Here is a 20,877-nt window from a genome sequence, read left to right as displayed (position 1 = left end):
AGATATACCATGACCAGGTTCAGACTTTGCCTCTCAGAAATTCAAATACAGAGAAAAACATACAGATGTTCCGGAGTTTTCTAAAACATCAGTATTCAGGCATGACATGAATTCACTTGCTTAGACGTGATTTTATCAAGTACCCATTTTTGCTATCCACGATCATTCCTGGGTGAGCTCACCCAGTGTCAAGCCTTTAAATGCCATCTTCCAGCTGACAACTCCCAAATTTACGTCTCCAGCGCAGACTTCTGCCCTGGGCACCAGACTCACACACACATCCACTGCCAGTTGACCTCTCCACATACATGTTGAATAAACGTCTCAAACTTAACACGTCCCAAACTGCTGATGTCCTGCTCACGCCTGCTGCAAGGCTCCCTCTCCATTTCCATTAGCAGCGCCTCCGTTCCGGTGACGGTTTTCCTCCTCACATCTCACACCTAATCCTTCGTGCGGTTCAGTTGTCTCTCCCTTCGGAATGCATCCCGGCTCTGATCACCCCCACCACTTCCACCCTAGTCCAGTTCCATCACCCCGACCTGACAGGTGGGCGCCCACCTTTGCTTCCCCCACCTACACCCTCCCCATGTAAGTCTCAAGTAACTGCAGGAAAGATCATTTTAAAACTTAAGTTAGATCGTGCTATTTCTTCGCTCAAAATCCTATAGTTCCTTTCCTTCCCACTCAGAGCGAAAGGCCCCCTCTTACCTACACATGGCTCCTCCTAAGGCTTTGGCTACTGCTGTTCCCTCACCTGGAATGGTCTTCCCACTCTCTCCACCTCCTGCGTGTCTTTGCTGGAACGTCACCTTCTCACCTAGGGCTTCCTTGGCCACTTCTGTCCATCTGTGTTCTCTGAGAAGTAGACACCAAGAAGTGAGTGGGAGTACAAGGATTTTAGGGGAAACACCTGTGAAGGAGACTCAGCAGTGAGCTGAGGAAGGCTGAGAGAATCATGAGATGGTGAGGCAAGTCCGCCCCGAGGGAAGGAAGTTTGGTGGGAGTGTCGGCGACTGCTATCTTGTGGGGCAGAGGCCTCTGCAGCATCTTGCTGCAACACTGGGGTGCCGATTTTTATTAGGACAGAGTGGGCTATATCTGCAAGCCCACAGATTCTGGTGGAAGAGGGGTGGTAAGGCCAACATCCTCAGGGGCATCCAGAAAGATGTCCCCCTTCCATATTTCAGCATCCCCTGACCTCTGCATACCAGACCTGCCTTGGCTGAGCTTTCAGACACCCCGGTAACAGTGGGGTCTTCAGCCTGCTTTCAACTGCGTCGGCCCTGCCACTATAGGAAATAAAAGCCTCTGTAAGCTACCAAAGAGGCCCTGAGACTGTCACACTGTTGACAGTCATATTTTGTTATTATCGTTCTGTAGGGTGTGAATATGACTGACCAGCACTGATATCTCTATAGGCACTGCTCCCCCAATATTTAACAAAGCCTACGTATCGCACCTGCCACAGCCTTCCCATTCCCACCAGGACATGGCACCAGGTCACCACGGGTGGCGGTGGCATCTTCAGCAGTGGAAGTGCTGCCTTGTGTCAGGGACTATCTGTGTCCCACCTACCAACCAGCACAGACAGCGCCCTCCCCCTGTTCCTGGGCAGGGGGCAAGCCAGGCCCAAGTGCCCACCTGACTGCCTGCCTGTTTCCTTGGACCAACAGTGGTCCCGGTCTCCCAAGAGGCGGACACCAAGTGAGATGAAATGTGCATGGATTTTATTAGGGGAAATTCCTATGATGCAAGAGCGACTCTAGTGAAGGGGGAAGGGAAGGAAGGTTGGATGGAAGCATCCTAGGCCACCATGCCGGAAGGTTCCCCAAAGCCCTCAGTGAGTCCTCAAGCCAAAGGAGTTCCATGTGTCCCAGGACTGGGCCTGCCTTGGTGTAGCCGCTGGAGCCCTTGACCTGCATGGAAGGCAGAATGTCCCCCCAAAGATGTCCACATCCTCATCCTTGAAACTGTACATTTGACACTGCATAGCAAAACAGGAATTTTGCTCAGGTTAGAGACCTGGAAGTAAGGTGATTATTCTGGATTCACATTAATTCTTAAAACCCAAAAACTTCTCTGGCTAAAGGCAGAAGAGGTGCGACAGAAGGGTAAGTCAGAGAGATGCAAAGCATGAGAAGGACGTGCTGTGCTGTGGCAGGGGTGCAGGTGGTCTCTGGAGCTGAGGGAAGCTCCAGCTGACAGCCAGCAAGGAAATGAGGAATTCAGTCCTACACCTGGAAGGAGCTGATTCTGCCAAAGACCCGTGTGAGCTGGGCATGGAATTCTCCAGAGCCTACAGATAAGAGTGCAGGCCTGCCTTTGTCTTGATTTCAGCCCCGTGAGCTCCAGAGCAGAGCCAAGCCCACCCAGGCTTCTGACCTACAGAAACCGTGAGATATTAATAGTAAGGTTGCACTGTTTTGAGCTGCAAGGTTTGGGGTAACGTGGTACAGCAGCAATAGCAAACCAAGACACACTCCCTGTAGCTGGAGGTCTGCAAGGCCCCTTCTCCAGGTCTTCACGTCACCCTTTATAAAGGCATAGCCCAGCCCTTTCCTCCCTAGCCCTTGGCTATTATTCTCCATAGCACGTACCACTTTCTAATGGTCTATATCATTTCCTGGTTGGTTTGTTTAAGGCCTGTGACCTTCCACAAAGACAAGAATTTTCATGTGTGCCCACTGCTGGGCCTCTAACAGTGCCTGGAGCATAATAAAATGCTTTTTTAAAATTGCATGAATGAATGACTGCTAAGACTGCCCATTCCATTTGGTATGGAGTGAGGCACGACGCAATTGAATGCACAGTTGGGTGAAGAAATCCAAGAATAGAATGTAAAGCTATAAAAAAATGAGTATTCGCTCCATTGATCTGCTCTCTTCTTACCGTGTGTGGTCACAGATCATCGGAGGAGCAGCATGTCCTATGGGCAAGATCCCAGCTTCATTAGAAATTTGCTGCAAATTAGGGACACCAGCTACACGTCTCTCAAGGATACGGCTCACGCCTTGGTTATCCTGCAGCTGCCCACTTGGTCCAGGAAAGCTGGTAAACCCTGACTTTGCTATTTTATAGTTTACAAATCCCATGGACACCTGCAATCTGGTTATTCTGGTGAGAGCATTCCTCTGATACAAGTTCCAACTTAGAGTTAAACTGAGGCTCCGAAAAGTAGTCATTTGCTAAAAGGCATGCAAATAATTAGAAGCAGAGCCTGCACTCAAACCCACGGTTTTCAATTTCCAATTCCAGGCTCCTCACATCATGACATGCGGCTTTTCGGCTTGATTGGTTTAAAAATGATGAATGAATAAGAAGGTTTGAAATGCAGAAATTGGTTTAAGAGATCTAATTGTGGAGAGTGAGAAGATTTTGAGAAGAGAAAACAAATGAGAGCATAATACATTTAGGAAGAGTACCAAAAAGCTTTATTTTTGAACATGCCTGAAAACAGACCTCATGCATTAAATATATACACAATCACTGGTGATTCACCCATATATTTCATTAACCTGGATGTGACCCTGGGAAAATTCTAATGAAAACCACGATTTCTAGATGCTCTTTTTTCAGTGCGTTGAGTACAAAATAAGGGGAGATTCATCAGCTTTGCTGAAGTCAGAACGTCTTAAATTATCATCTCTCCTCCAGCCCTGGGTGGCTTTCACCTGACTAGAGAAGACATCAGGTAGAGATGGCAAGGCTTTCCTCGTATCCCATACTGACGGCTACCCAGTTTTTCTTCTAAAATGGAGGCTGCCATGATTGTTCCTCTATTATGAATGAGTTAAAAAAAAAAAAAAAAACAAAAAAAAAAAACAAAAAAAAAACGGGGTAGGGGGAGAATATAAAAGTAATATTTAGTCATTTTGGAAAATTAGAAAAATACAGTTAGAAAACTATGGGCCAAATATGCCACCCTGCAGAGTTGCTGCCTATTAACATTTTAGTATACCTCTAATTCATTTTTGTGGGTTTTTGCGCATTATAAATAAAACGTTGTAAACAAAATTGAAGTACTTTAAATTCTCCCTCCCCAGATCTGTATTTCTCTGCAGAGCCAACCACTTTCAAAAATGTGACACACATCTTTCATGTCAATATTTCAGGTTTTTATTATATACACATTTCATTATTTATGTTTGTGTTTCTAAATGTTTATATAAATGCTACCATACTGTTCTAAATCTCTCTTCAACTCAGTTTTTTTCACTCAACCTATTTTTCAATCTATCCTTATTGTCAAAAGTGAATGTGTTGCTCATGAATTTTAACTGCTAGATAACATTTTATTACATGACTAGACCACTATTTATTGCCTCTGAATAACACTTAACATTTAGTTCTTTTCAATTTTTTTTCTCTTATGTTTAAAAACACTACAATGGATATTCTTAAAAATGTGACTTCCTGGAGCCCATTTGCAAGAATTTCTGTGGACAATACTTTTAGAGGAAATAGTTCTGGATTATAAGGTATGCACAGTTTAAATTTCACTTGATATTGCCAAATTACTCTCCCTGTAATGAATGGCTGTACCAATTCACCAGCAGCATGTGAGAGGTCTTTTCTTCCCATGCCAGCCAACATTTAGTGTGTGTGTACACACATACACATATATTATGGATATGAATGTTGTCTTTATGTTTCAAACATATTCTTTCAATCTGACATTTGCCTTTTAAACTGGCTTAGCACAGACATTTTGACTAGTCAGATTTATCAATCTTTTCCTCTAAGAGTTTTGCTGTTACGTCTTATCCGGAAAAGCTTTCTCTTGACAGTCATTGTATTGGGTATTCACTATTTGCCCTTCCAGATCACCTATGCTCTTCTCCACCTTGCTCTGAAAAGCCGACCTCTGTAGACAGGGTCCACCAGGCTCCCTTGTTCCCTAGCCTCCAGTTGGGTTTGGCCAATGGGAGGCATCTGCAGGAGATTAAGAGGCAGGAAGTGGGGAAAGTTGAGGTATTTATAATCCTGACTTACTGTATTTTGCCATGTATAATGCGTTCCTGTGTATTATATAACGTGCACCCACGTCTTTGGCCCAAACTTTCAGGGAAATGATCTTTCGTTTTAATTTTTTAATTCAAATTTTTATTTGTTTACATTTAGGTACTTGTTTTTTGTATTATAAAGAAATTTTAGCATTTATTTTTTAACATAGTATAGTACAAGAAATCCTATGGAACAAATAATTATAAAACACAAGAACAGATACAAGAAATTTTATGTATCGTAACACATTTACAATATTTACGCATCGTAGAAGGCCAAGGACTCTTTGTTGTTGCAAGTTGGCTGTCCCAAGTTCAACAAAACCGATGATGGTATTCCAGGATATTATTTTGCATACGGATATCATTATTGATCTCTCGAGTTACACTTTTAACTCATAATCACAAGTAAAAGAATTAAAAACATTTATATAGATACGGAATTAGTACTACCCATGTATAATGAGCATCTTTATTTTTCCCCTCACAAATTTGGGCAAAACATACAGTACACATTACACACAGCAAAATACAGTATCCCCTGCTGTGTGAAGATTTAGCAGTGATTGCATTCCTCTGTCCTCCCTTTCAGTGGCTCTTTTCTGCAGCCCTGGGTTTCCCCTAACAATTGCCTTCCCATTATCCTTCAAGCACAATGATTTTACCAGTTACCACTGGTTGCTGTTGCCAGCCCCAGAATGCTTTCTCATCCCGTATTTGTTTCCCTTCATTGTCTCCACACCTTTATAAGTAGTCCAATCATTGAACTCTCTTCAATTACCACTTTTGAGTGACCGCCTGTTTCCTACCTGGATCCTCACCAATATAGTCATCACTATAGTCTCAAATATATCACTCTAATAATTTCCAGTGTTTCTTTAGAATTTGCTTATGTATAGGGTATGAGGTCAGGAACTACATTTTTTTCCCATATGGAAAGCCATGTGTCCACACCATTTATTGACTAGTCCAGGCTTTGCCCACTCACTTACAATGCCACCTCTATCACACACCAAAGTAGCAAATACTTCGGTCTGTTTCTAAGTTATTTATTCAGTTGCACAGAGGCAAGACACATAACCTCTCCATGAAGATAGTTCTAGTACATCTTCATAGTGTTGTTGTGAGAATTCAGTGAGTTAATACTTATCTGTTACAGGGCACATAAGAAGAGCTAAACATTTTCAGCTGTGATTGTTTTGATAAGTACTTGTAGATCTTTGCATAAATCCTACTAATTTTAATGACTCCAGCTTTGTACTTAATGTTGATATCTGCTAGACCAAGTCATTTTTCCTGTTTTCTTTTACATTAAAAATTTCTAAATATGTTAAGCATTTTTCCTTTAAAATTATGATATAAGCATTTTCCCATGTCATTAAAAATTGTTTTTAACCAACATTGTATAATATTCCATCATAGGTATATGCCCTAATCTACCTGTTTGTTTTCCTGATTTGGGACCTAATAATGTTCCAGTTTTTTCACTGTTGTCAGTAATGGTTTGACAAATGTTTTTATATAAAATCTTGTCTGTATTTCATATTGTTACTTTAGGGTAAAGCTCTTAAAGTAGGGTAACTGGGTTGAAGTGGGTGAAACACAGGGAGCTAAGGGCATCGAAAACCAGATATTCCTTATGATTTTGAAACAATAAACTGTTAAAGGAAATATCTGTCAGGCCAGAAGCCTCTGGATGTAGTAGGTGGTAGGAGCCATGGATCCCATGAGTATATGCCCACAGCTATACCTGATTTTCTGTAAGAGTTAGAGGCGATGATAGATGGAGGTGTTATATCAGTAAATCAGATACTCTCTTTGTCCCAGGATGCTACAGGCTGAGATATTGCATAGAGAAAAGGAAAATGCATACCTGGAATATAATTACATTCAGATAAGGACAAACTGCTGACCTTTTAAGGACAGAAGGGATTTTTCCAGAGCAATCAGCTTGTTACCAAGTGGCTGATTAGTCTCCTCAAAGATGGTCATGTAGCAGAGGCTTAAAGTCAGTTTTGGTGGCTTATGAGTTGGACCTTCGGTGGCAGTAGCAGATATATCAGCCTTAGTGAGAGAGCGCCCCTGGTGGTGGACCCCTGTCACCTCCTCTCCCCCATCCTCCATGGATGACCTGATTGTGTGCCACTGGGGTAGCCAAGGACAGACTGACTGTCATTTACTGGACAATTCTTCAGTCTACCTGGGGGCTAGTGTCTCTTCTGCTGTGGGTGTTGACATGTGATACCAAGACCCTTAAACGTTGTGCCTACTCCCATTGGTCTATCGACATGCCTCTTCCACACACTTCCTTGTGCCCAGTCTTCCAGTCGTACTCCCCTGGCCTCCTAACCAACCAGCCACGCCATTCACCACCACCTTACCTCCGACACTTGTAGCTCAACACACAGTGGATGACCCAGCGGGCATTAGGAAGATTTCCATTCACCGTTATCTTTCAGAAGCAACCCTAAGTGGGACTGTTTGCACCAACGTACTATGAATCAAGCTCAGTTTTTCTTTTCTTCCATCAATTGAGCTTAGGGAATCTCCCATGAAGCCACAGACGTGAGCTAAGGGTGCAGAGATGATGGTTCTGGGGACTCCCTGGGCCTGAACTCAGATGTGTCACCTTTCTCATACAACAGACTGCAACTGAGCCCCTCCAACCGTAAGCCTTAGTGCCATCGGTAGTGCCCACCTCACGATGGCCATCCTGGGCTGCATAGTCACAGGATGTGCCAGGGTTCAGACACTCCATCTCTACCAGGATCCAGAATAATATCAACACAATTTTTCAAATGTTATATTGCTTTCTGCTGCAGATGACATGACCTTGCTCCGGAACCCAGGGGTCCATGCTGTGACACTCCTACTGGGGCTTGCCAGAGAACCCATGTGGCATTTTTATCTTCCAACAGATCCTTCCTACATGATATGATCTGCCACGTCATAGGGCCTAACTGGCAAGCAAAGATGTGATTTCAAGTGAATCCCAGGCCCAGCCTTGTCCCGCAGGGAGGTCTAGAGTGTAGACAACGGTACAAAGTCTGTTCCGTTTTAAGAAAGATACTCTTTTATATCTATGTATGGGTCATTGTGCTGCTCCAGGCTGCGGGTGGCGGGAGTGGGTGAATTCCAGGCACTCCCACCTCTCAGCTGTCTAGGCGAAGCACCTTGAGTAGCCTAATGGTGGTTTTGAAGAGAGTTGCAGAAGCGATTCAGTAGGAGTAAAGCACACTGACGTAGGAGGATGCTAAAGAGGCTCTGGGGGTTGAGCAGAGCATCAACACAGCCCGTCACAGCAGGCCCACGCGTGGAATTACCGATGGCATCAGTAGATGGGCCTCAAGGCCCCAGTCATGTGAGAGAACACAGAAAATCCCCCAACCAAATCCAGTCCTTGATCCCAATAAAAGCGTGTTAAACCCCAAAATACTATCCAGCCAGTTCAGTACTTTTGTATAGGATGTATATAGATACATGTAACATTTGTCAAGTTCTCCACTTCGTATACTTTCCCTTTTTCACTTCTTGTTCATAAAGGAATGTTCTGTGTTCTAAATTTATTCCGTTTATGCTTAGAGTTCATTTTCTTTATTCTAATTTAACAGATGACATTTGGTACTAGAATACTATTATTTAAAACCTTTCGCTCCCATGCCATTGCATTTCCTAGGTTTAAACTTCATATGTTGGAGTAAAGTTGAAATGATTGATGGTATTTTCAACAAAATAACTGTTGATTATGGTTGATGTTGTAAAGCATTTGCAATGTATGGCTCCGGTTTTAGAATGCTGATGGCTGGGTACTTGGGGGATATAATAGGAAACTATTTGAGGTGATGGTACACATGAAGAGAAGGTACATGGGTGCATAATATCATTCTAGAGGGATGAAGGTTACTTCTGTAAAAATAGGACAAACCAATTTGGTAATAGACCCAAACAGACAAAAATGAATTAAAATGTGGTCATACCTATTTTAACACCCAAAAAGGGAAGAATTCTCTATTTTCATATAGCCTTAGAGGCGATTATGTAGTGTTGAGGGTCATATACTCAGAAAGGGTGTGATAAATATTATGACATTTTAAAAATATAGTTATCAGGCTAATCTCAAGTGAAAAATGAAGGGATTTGTTCCATTAGACCCAAGAGATCACAAAACCTAATTATTCCATTGCTTCCTCAGACATAATCTCTGTGTCTGTTGTTTTAAGCTAATTCTCTGAGGCTGTTCTTAGTAACTCACTTCTGCACTGTTTTTCCCACACTGGGGATAGTGCATGTGTTATAAATGTCACTGTGTTTCCAAAGCATCAACTTCTGTGAATCACTTACATCCATGGCTTACCAGGAAATAATGTCACTAAGTGGTAGCAGGATACTGTCAGGAGAAGACGAAGTGGTTACTGAGGACTTTTTAAGAACAGAACGCACTGTCATGCCTCCGTGCCTTTGTGGCTGCTGTTCCCTTGGCCACGATCCTCTCTTGCTGCTGTTGAATTCCGGCTTGTTTTCAAGGCCCAGATCAAACATCAGCTCTGTAAGCCTTTTCTCTCCTCCCCAGGACAAAGCACACTCTCCCTTCCCTTTGCTTATACGAGTATTTTAATACTTAATCAGGCTCTGGCTGCATGTCTCTCTAGTTCTGTGCCTCCTTCCTGTGTGCCTCCTCTTAAAATGGATCCTTCTCATTTTTGTTTCCCGTTTCCCCAGTACTCAGAACAATGCTGGACACACAGTAAGCACTCAGTGAATGCCTATACCATGTGTGCTTTTTTCTGAAGGGTGCCTTCACTCTACTTATGCCTTCATCAGTACCTGTCAATATGGATGCCTCTTTGCAAATGTGAGTAGAATCAAATAGAATCCATTTACAGGTAAGATAGATATTTGATGATGATTTTAATTTTCCTAACACTCTCCAAATAGCACTAATTAATAGTATATCAATACTTATTGCTGTTGTTCTGGGCAGTGCACAATGGCACTTAGGAATGAATAATTGGCTTCAACTTTCTTTAGTAAAACCTTATAAACTGAAACCACTATACACGTACACTGGAATTGGACAATTAAGTAAATGGATGCCAGAAGTTGGGAGCCAGGTTTCTCACTGTAGGAGTTGGAGGTTACCGACAAGCAAGAGGAAAAGGCTGGAATGATTCACATAATAGATTAGAACTGGAGACATCTATATGAAACTCATGTTTAGGTTAATATAAATATAGATAGATATATAAATATATTTATGTGTATACACACACACACGTGTCAGGCAATGAAGTTCGCGAACTCATCCTAGAAAAAGTGCTACGTCCCTCATTGCTGAATATCACTATTGTCACCTTCGAAGTACTCCCCTTGGGAAGCTATGCACCGATGCCAGTGCCTAGTCCACCCTTCAAAGCAATTTTGGAACTCTTTTTCTGGAATGGCCATCAGAGCTGTCATCGTATTACTCTGATATCCTGAATGTCATCAAAATGTCTTCCTTTCAATATTTCCTTTGTCTTTAGGTAAAGAAAGAAGTCACTGGGGGCCAGATCAGGTGAGTAGGGAGGGTGTTCCAGTACAGTTATTTGTTGACTGGCTCAAAACTCCCTCACAGACAGTGCCGTGTGAGCTGGTGCATTGTCGTGATGCAAGAGCCATGAATTGTTGGTGAAAAGTTCAGGTCGTCTAACGTTTTCATACAGCGTTTTCAGCACTTCCAAATGGTAAACTTGGTTAACTGTTTGTCCAGTTGGTACAAATTCATAATGAATGATCCCTCTGATATCAAAAAAGGTTAGCAACAGTGTTGCAAAAAAGTTCGCGAACTTAATTCAGACCATATATATATACATGTATGTGTCATGTATGTATATATATGTGCATGTGTATATATGTATATATGTATATACTCATATGCACATATGTATTTCCTTGCTCTGCCAACTGAGAGGTCCTAGAACTAACAATACCTTAGCAGCAACAAGCACACCAGGTACCCAGACCTTGATTTCTAATACCGTCCTCCAATAAAAGGAACCACAGATCCTTGGAGAAATGGCTGATTATATAAGTGGAACAGAAAACACACAAGATGAGCCTGGAGCATCTTATAGTTCCAGAAAGTAAGAAAGCACTAAACAAAAAAACTAGCAATGACAGGGATATGTCAAAGGGGCACGGGAGTCAGTTGAAACAGCTCCCAATGTCAAAGCTACAACAATTTGAGAAATAAAATCAATAAAATATTTGTTTATAACCCAAAGTATAAAATATATATCTGAGTCTATATTGGTATAAATAAATGATGAATGAATGAATGAATGAATGAATAACTAGGGAGAAAAGACCAATGTCCTCTGCAGAAGAATTCCAGTAATTTATGTAACTATTCCAGCCTCAAGAAGGTGGAGTGGAGTTCCTTCTTCCTTAAATGTAGGCTGCAAATAGTGACTTTCTTCTGAAGAGTACAGTATGAAAAAGGGGGGAAAGAGCAGCTGTACAGTGGGAAAAACTTGACAAACACGCCCTCAAGTTAGGTGACCAAGTCAACATCAACAGTGATAAGTCATGTCGATATTATGATGTGATGACAATGGCACTTTGCCTCTGTGGGTCTTCTTTCATCTCTTTTTGGGTCTTCTTCCCCAAAACCCATAATCCCGGTCTAATCATGAAAAATAAATAAATAAACACCAGAAAAATCCCAATAGCGGTACATTCTACAAAATACCTGACCAGTACTTCTCAAATCTTTCAAGATCATCAAAAATAAGGAACATCTGAGAAACCATCACAGTCATAGGAACCTAAGAGGACATGCCCCATAAAAGTAATGTGGTATCCTGGATGGAACCCTGGAACAGAAAAGGCGCATTGAGTAAAAACTAAGGAAATCTGAATGAATTAAGGACTTTAGTTAAGTTTTTAAAAAACCTGTAAGTACATAATGTAAGGAACACAACCAGAATGTAGGAGTGTGTGGAAATTTGATTGATGTGTATTAGATAAAGGAGTGTGGGAATGACTGGCCCTTCCTTACATTGATGCTCTTTTCCCAAACATATACAGGGACCATAATCATATAAACATATACCGTGTTTCCCCCAAAACAAGACCTAACCGGAAAATAAGCCCTAGCATGATTTTTCAGGATGACATCCCCTGAACATAAGCCCGGATGCGTCTTTTGGAGCAAACATTAATATAAGACCCGGTCTTATTTTCAGGGAAACATGGTATATTTATATCCATATATGTTTGTATATAGATATAAACACTAATAAGTGTAGATAAGCAATTATATACATTTCTGACAGATGTGAGGACACACCTGTGGGACCAGGCAGAAGCAAATGCACAACCACTCTGCAGAAAGCTTCAGCCCAAAGTACACAAGATTCTCCCAGGAAAATGATCCCCACAGATGATACACTTACCTTCTAAAATTATGAGATGCACAAGGAAATGATCCACTTTATGGAAGAGTTGACAGAAAGTAAAAAGAGCCAGATTAGTTTCAGAATAGTCATATGTATAAAGTCACAAAAGTGGTTTTATTTAGAATGTTAGATATATATTTTTTTAAAATGGAAACATTATAGAAAAACAAAATTGGGACATGATAAGAAAATAAAACATTTTCTTGAATAACGAAGACTATCTAGTCGTGAAAATTTCAATTATTTGATAGTGGAAACTTAGTGAATGAATTAGACGGCAGTTGAGGCAGCAGAGAGAATTAGTGAATTAGAATATCAGTAAGGAAATGTATTACCATGCAACACCGTGAGAAAAATAGATGAAAATATGCAACTGCTGTTAAGAGACAAGGAAGAAAAAAATCAAGAAGGAGAGTGTATAATTATGGGAGTATTAAGAAAGATGGTGACTGATAAATTTTCAGAGCTTATGTAAGATAGAAACCCTCAAATTAAAGAAAAAATACCTAGTCTAGTCAGGATGAATTAAAAATAAATTTTCACCTGGAAAAACCATAGTGAAAGTATGAAACATAAAAAACAATAATGTTGTTAAAAAATCATACATAGATGAAAGGCAGGTCATCAACAAAACTCATTTATGCTGCTAGTTATCTTCTCATGACAATAGAGGGTAAAAAGAAGGGGATATATTCAAACTACTGAGAGAAAATAGCTGTCATCCTTGAATTTTGAAAGTATCTAAACTATCATTTAAGAATTATATTAAAAATACATTTTAAGGTAAATATTTTTAAAAATACTAACAGATGTATTTTAGAAATAAGTAAATTGATCATGGAAAGAGAGGGATGTAACATGCAGATGCAAACGAGGGACAAACCAAGGCATTAGAAAACATCTGGGTAAATCTAGATAAACATTACCTGTAAAAAAACAAGAGTAAAGACTAATTTGGAATGAGAGGACTTAAAAAGAAGATGAAACTGAAATATTTAATAGCCATAATGTAGAAGACAGGAAGAAGTGTAATTGGTGACCAAGTGTTCTAAGAGGCATCTTCTTGTTCAAGAAGAAGTCAGATCTTTTGATTATTGTTAGCTCTTTAGAGTCAAACATGCATGTTAAAAATTTAAGGATAATTACTAAAGAAATAAGACAAGAATCCATAACAATAAAACAGTTGAGAAGTAAAATGATGAGGAATAAAAAACCATGATCTAGTCAATTCCAAATGTGCTCCTTCAACCCGACTTCTAGCTACATAACCTAGAGAGACTCTGGCACATGCACACAGGAAGGTACAAGCAACACTGCTAACATTTTTTGCTCTTATGAAAAAATAATGTGATATCTTTTATACAATGCAGTCATCTCCATCAATAGAAGAATACACAAATTGCGGTAAGTTTATACAACAGAACGTTATAGGAAAGTAAAATGAATGAACTACATCAACGTGGATAATGCTAGCAAAGGAATGTTGGGTATAAAAAACAAGCAGCAGAATGGTAGGTAAAAATGATGCCATGTATGTAAACCTAAACTCAGAAAAAGAGATAGTAATGGTTTATGAATGCATATATGCACAGGTAAATTATAAAATCAGGTACTAGAAGGAATGGAGAGTGCAAGAAAGCATGGGAACACTGGCGTGGGTGAAATGGCTTTCGCTCTATCTATGACACTTTATTCCTTTTGTAAAAAGAGCTGGAACAAATGGCAAAATTTTGACCTTTAATATACCTAAGTGATAGGTAGACAGGTATCGGTTATATTTTCTCTACTTTTGCATAAAGTTATTAATTTTAGAATATTTTTAAAAACTAAAGTAATTTATAAGTATATAAAGCAATATTCATCTGCTATCCCATTCCTCTGGAAATGTTATCTTTCCCTATTTTTCTTTTGCTTGTGTAAGAATATATACATACATATTTTACATTTTTTACAGTATTATTCTGGAACTTATTTTTTGACTCAGTTCATTGTAGACAATTTCTTTTAAGTCAACACACACAGATTTACTTCATTCTTAGTATTTTCCACTGTATGTATCAATTTTATCCACTGATTCCCATATTGATTAGATTTCCAGGAGTGTTTTTGTTTGTTTGTTTGAGGATAAATTACTACTAAAACAATTCTGTAATTGCTGCACTTTTATTTCTGTCAGATAAATTCCCAGCAGTGAGCTTTCTGGGTCAAAGAATAAATACATTTTACATTTTAATAACAATTACCAAATTGCTTGCACTAACAGTTGTAATATTTTATAGTTCCACCAATTATGTAAGAGAATGCCAGTTCCATGTATTCTGGCCAGCACTGGAAGTTATCAGTCTTTTCCATCTTTGGCATTCTAAATTATTGTTTTGTGTGTTTTTTTTTCATTTTCCTAACAAATTATAAATTTGAGCATCTTTCCTAAGTTTATTGGACATTTGTGTTTTCTCCTCTGAAAATTGCTTGTTAATAGTTTTTGCTCTTATAAAAATAACTTAATATCATCTATGTAACTCATTCATTTGCTGAGTTAACATTGATGGAGCAGATAGTGAGGGCCTGCGCCTAAGTGACAACGGCAATTAAGATACAGATTATACCTTGAAGGAGGTTACAGTCTAGTAAAGGGATTTGAGTAATAAGTGTTGCAGGCACTGCAAAAAATGTCTGTCTTCATAGAGGGCAATGGGATACCCTTGGAGACCCAGGAACCACTGGAAATCTTTATCCAGCATGTGATGCTTCCACTCTTGGGTCTTGCAAATGAGTAGGTGTTTGCCAGGCATTTGCCTCTGCAAGGCAGTGCATGCAGAGGGAAGTGTATAAAACCATGCAGTTGTGAACAGTGTAGATTGCTGCTCAGGAGTTGTGCCACTGAGATTGGAAATCCGGAAGAGGGTGAGGATGAGGAATTGAACTGTCTGCAGAAAACCCAGCTGGAGACATTCAGTGGGTAGTTGAGTAAATACGTCTGGAGCACAGAAGAATGGTCTGAGTTAGAAATCTAGCTTTGAGAGTCATCAACATATAGGTGGCGACTCGTCATTAGTTACAGCAGTGCTGGGGCTGCATCATCTCTCTGGGGGGTTTGGTGTGGGGGGCGGTTTGTCAGTAAAAAAATGGCCTCCAGCTGCTATGTTTTTAAAAAAGCTCTGTGTGTGCTTTAGTGTTTTGGGTTTATTTTTAACGTCTCTTCCCTTGCTTTTAGTAGTCATTCTTGCTTCTGTCAAGTATCTCCTATTACTTACATTCCCTTTTCCACCTACTTTTTAAAAAGTTCTGTACATATAGATTGGCTAAGCCCCTCCCACCCCCAATTTAGGATTGTGTGTATAAATATTGATATCTTTTAATATATCTAACAGGAGGAGTTTGGGAAACTGTCTTGGTAAAATCCTGAGACATGGAGGTTTTGTCTTGGAAGAAGTTTGTAGCTTGTGTCCTGATTCTGATGTGTTTTCCAGGATAGGTTTAGGGGTCAGATACTCAGGTTCTGGATCAGTGAACCTTCACTATTTGTATACTCAGACATAATCTCAGCATTTTTAATTGCCTTCACCTTACACATAAGCTATTTATGAATTGAATTTTTAAAGAACATCATTTCACCAAATAATCTACATTTTAATTTCAGACACCCTTTCAGATGAATCTTTCATTGCCTGCTTTCTATCATTTTAGCTTGAAGACTTTCTTCATCAAGCCGTTGATGATCTTGGACTAACAATGAAATGCAGATGGCACCCTCGCTATTTAAAGATGCCCATCACTGAATCTTTAGTAAATTAAGATGTTGTCATCGAATCAGTATCCTAAATTATTCTGATTTATGAATTTTAATCTGATCTCGTATTTTCTTTTTTTATTTGGCATTGCATCTCACATTTTATTTTACACTATCAAAACAAGACATGAAAATCAAACAGAAGGGCTTGTAATGAAAAGCCTGCTGGTCCATCTTTCCAACCCACTGGTTTTCTCTTTGGAGGAAACACTTTAAAAATGTTTGTTTCTCATTCCTTTTGGATATCTCATCAATCTCTTAACTTGCTCACGAGTGCTCATGGCTCATTAGCATTGGTGGTTTTACAGCTTTTTGGGACAATGTCGACTGACTTTCTGCTGATAGATGAGGGTTTACCTTACCTGTATCTCCCTATTTCACTTTCCCCTTTTCCTCACCGCCCCGTATTTTATCACTATTCACACGTTTTCCATTGGATACATCTGTAGTTTTAAACAGCTTGTTAAACCTCTATTTCCTACCCCACAACCATAGCCAGTATTTTGATCTCCAATCGAAAAAATCAAGACATTGAGACACCAGATTTGTCTCCATCTCTTCAACTCCAACCCCATCTCCTAATTTCTTATATTTTACATGATCACTGGGGATAACCTTTACATTCTTTCTGGAAATACAATTAAGTCTCTGATTTGTTATTTTTTAAAATGGAAGTTCAGTGAACAATTCAAAGTTTATAGTATTATAAATATGTAAATTATGTTTCCTGCAGAGCCAGTTGTGTGATTGGATTACATTTATTCTTCTATAGACCCAGTGCCATGACTGCTGTGACAAAGGAAACATTCCTTCAGTCAAGTTCAAGTGGATTCTCCTTTTCCTGCTCTATCACATACTTTACTATATTCTCAAGCTTATCAAAACTCTCATTCTATCTAATCAACTAAATCTCCTTCCAGCCCTAAGATCTGCATTGGGAAACCTCTGACCTTTACTCATATCTGAACTGGTTATGCTTTAGGTCTCAGGAAAACTCCCATTCGGGGATTGTATATCACTGTTCTTCTGGTCTGGCACTTCTGTCTCCTAAAGCCTATCTTGTCTTTTTTTTCTAGAAACGCTTCTTTAGGTAACTATTTAAGAATTGATGAGCATGATACAAACAGACATAAAGACCAATGGAAAAGAATAGAGTGCCACCCCCCAAAAAAAAACACCCTCACATATATGGTCAAATGATTTTTAACAAGGGTGCCAAGATCACTCAGTGGAGAAAAGATAGTCTTTTCAACCAAAGGTGCTAAGAAAATTGGGTATCCACATGCCAAAGAATGAGGTTGGACCCTTACCTTACACCATATACAAAAATTCAAAATGGACCTAAACACAGAGCTAAAACTACAAAATTATTAGAAGACAACATGCAGAAAAACTTTATCACATTTGACTTGGAAATGAACTCTTGAGTAAAACACCAAAAACACGGGCAATAAAAGAAAAATAGATAAATTAGACTTCATCAAAATCAAAGACTTTAGAACAACAAAGGACACTATTCATAGATTGAAAAGGCAACCCATAGAAAGGGATGAAATATTTACAAATCATCTGATAAGGTATTAATATCCAGAATATATAAACTCCTACAACTCAACAACACCACCAAAAATTAAAAAATGGGCAAAGGACTTGAATAGACATTTCTCCAAAGAAAATACATAATTGGCCAAGTAGCACATGAAAAAATGCTCAACATCACAAATCATTAGGGAAATGAAAATCAAAACCACAATGTAATACCACTTCACACTCATTAGGATGTCTATTATAAAAAACAAAGCAGAAAATAACACGCTAGCAAGGATGCGGAGAAACTGGAAACTTTGTGGCTGCTGGTGTAGAGAGTAAATGAAAAATGGTGTAGCTGTTGTTGAAAACAGTAAGGCAGTTCCTCCAAAAATTAAATATAGAATTACCGTATGATCCAGAAATTCTGCTTCTGGGTAGTACCAAAAAGCATTGAAAGCAAGGACTCAAACAGATATCTGTACGCCCCTGTTTGCAGCAGCATTATTCACAATAGCCAAGAGGTACAAACAACCCAAGTGTCCATTGACAGATGAATGGATAAACAAAATGTGGTATATACATACAATGGAATAGTATTCAGCCATAAAAAGAAATGAAATTTTGGTACATGATACAACATGGATGAAAAACAAGGGAAATAATGTTGACATAGGCCAAATATTATGTGATTTCACATCTCTGAGGTACCTAGAATGGTCAAATCCACAGAGACAGAAAGTAGAATAGTTATCAGGGTCAAAAGGAAGGGAGTAATGCGTTTCATGTGTGCAGCACTTCAGTTTGGGATGAGGAAACATTTCTGGAGATGGATAATAGTGATGATTGTACAATAATTGTATGTACTTAGTGCCACTCAACTGTACACTTAGAAATGGTTAAAATCGTAAAATTTATGTTATGTATATTTTACTACAATAAAAATTACAATATGGAAAAAATAAACTAAACTACTTAGAGTATTTTCAAAACAATGGATAAGAAGAAAATATTTTGAGTTCTTGTAAGTCTAAAAATCACTTTAATTTTCCCTCAGATTTTATTGACAATTTAGCCAACCATAGAATTCCAGGTGTAAAATAGTTTTTACTCAGAAATATGAAGACATGTAGCTAGTTACAAGTCTAATGAAAACCTGGTTTTTGTTTCATTTGTCTCTAAAGCTTTCAGGATGTTAGCATGTATTCTTAAAATAAGACATACCTATTGAATAAGAGATACCTGTTGAAGACCTAAGAAGTTCAAGGTTGATTTTTCCCTTATAGTTTCAACTACAAATAAAGCTTCAAACTTAACTTATATACATCTGATCTGTTAAAAGAGTCCTTCAACTAATTGGCATATCAAATTATTAAGACAGGATCTTCCTTACCTATTCCAATAAGGAGGCTGAACCTCTTATGTGGGTACTTGTTTATTTTTATGTTATGGTATAACTTAGAAATAATTAAGTCATACCACCTAATCAAGCACTACATAGCCAAATATTAAAAAATAGACTGAAACACCATGAAACTAATCATTAACTGTAAAGACAAATGCCCCATTGGGCCTGATTTTATCAAGGGAGACTGGTCAATATCGTTTGATACTAGAATTTTAATTAAAAGTGATATGTGGTTCAGTTTTTTTTCTTCTTCTTGGTTTTTTTTTACCTTAAGTGGGAAGACTGCCAAGTGTGAAGGCTTAAATACAAACCCGAAATAATTAAAATATACAATAACACCTAGTCTTTGGAGTAAACGTTTTGTTCTTATGCTCCAGGTTCATTTTCAGTAAAAAGAAGGGTAGTGATGTTAACTTAGCTGAGTTGTCCTCTAAATATTCTGTGTACACAACAGACCTTACAACTGAGATATTTGTAAGTTCATTTCTTTATACAATACTGTTTTTGTCTTTCTTATTGTTACCAAAGAAACATGATCTTTTTTTGCAATGAGAAAGCCCATGCTGAATGTCCCCTAAATGATGAACTATAAACAATATATTACTGGTAAATGTTTCTTAATTCTATTTACAATTTGTGGATGCTTTCAGATGGCTGATTTCTGAATGTGAATTGAATTATCTTTGCTCCTTAAAGCCATACAAGATTTGGGGCCTAATTACCAATGTGTATCCAACATCCCAGCAGCACAGCCGGCGAGGGTGCTTCTGTCAACTGTTTCCGTACCTGAATATAGAAACACAAGACAAAGACAACATTTCCACATGGGGACTTGTTTGCTACCATTCCCTTGTCGGTCCTTAGGCTCAAATCAAAATACGTGCTTTTGTTTTGCAACATTTTATTGAATTTTCTGCCTACTGGATTTAGTTTAACTTGATGTAATGCTATTACTTTTTTTCCAGTAGTCAGTGTTGTCTTATATATTTAGTAAACAGTCAAATTACATTATTTTGTTTTATGGAATTTCAGCCTGCTTTTGAAATCTGCCAGCCCTGAGACCAAAAAAAGAAGAGGACAAATAACTAAATAACGGTTGAATGAGGCCATCCTACAGGGATCACTGCATTTGTTTCTGTGTTTTAGCTGCAGCCCTCCTCTAACGCAGAGTCAGCCCTACCATTACTTTATTGAGAAACTGCCATTCCTCCATAAACACAGATCTGCATCTTGATTTTTCTTTTTTTATGTGGAGAGGTACAAACCATATGGTACATCTCACCAAATCTAACTCAAATAATACTATAACCTATGAACTAAAACACATATGTCATTTTTAATCTTTTACATTCATTTGGTACTTCATAGCTTATACATTAATTTTATATATTTAATCGCATTTAATCCTCAAAGAAATTCCAGGGGAAGGGAATGATTAGTTCTATTTTACAGGTGAGAAAACAGAGGCTCCAAGAGGTAAAGGGATTTGCCAAGGATTGCTCAGCTATTCATTGTCAAGGCCAGCCCAGCCTTCTGATACCAAGTCCATGCTCATGCAAATATCTAGCACCTACTCTCCTTCCACTCTGGTTATTTCCCACATGTTACAATGGGGACAAATTAAAAAGAAAGTAACAGGTCGCATGACTCTCAAGTCAAGTGTTTCAGCATGTCTTATTTCAGGTTCAGTGAGAAAAATAATCCATT

General features: G+C 38.9%; 1 long non-coding RNA gene across 5 annotated transcripts in view; it reads right to left on the bottom strand.

Annotated features, from left to right (window-relative positions):
• Nucleotides 1–20,877, bottom strand: part of LOC141568473 (uncharacterized) — a 36,675-nt gene that overhangs the window by 5,776 nt on the left and 10,022 nt on the right. For 3 of the 5 annotated variants that reach the window (XR_016021687.1, XR_016021688.1, XR_012491615.2), the window contains one exon: nt 13,118–19,956. The exons of 1 other annotated variant lie outside the window; for it this stretch is intronic. This is a non-coding gene — a long non-coding RNA (uncharacterized LOC141568473). Of the gene's footprint in view, nt 1–757; nt 859–13,117; nt 19,957–20,877 lie in introns of those variants that run through there. One more of the 5 variants, XR_012491614.2, reaches the window with a different exon arrangement.

This window comes from Rhinolophus sinicus, chromosome 7, assembly GCF_057876585.1.
Source record: "Rhinolophus sinicus isolate RSI-liver-muscle chromosome 7, RSI-T2T, whole genome shotgun sequence".
Lineage (NCBI taxonomy): Eukaryota > Metazoa > Chordata > Mammalia > Chiroptera > Rhinolophidae > Rhinolophus > Rhinolophus sinicus.
The sequence above is the reverse complement of the archived record's forward strand: the minus strand, read 5'-3'. Positions and strand labels throughout refer to the sequence as shown.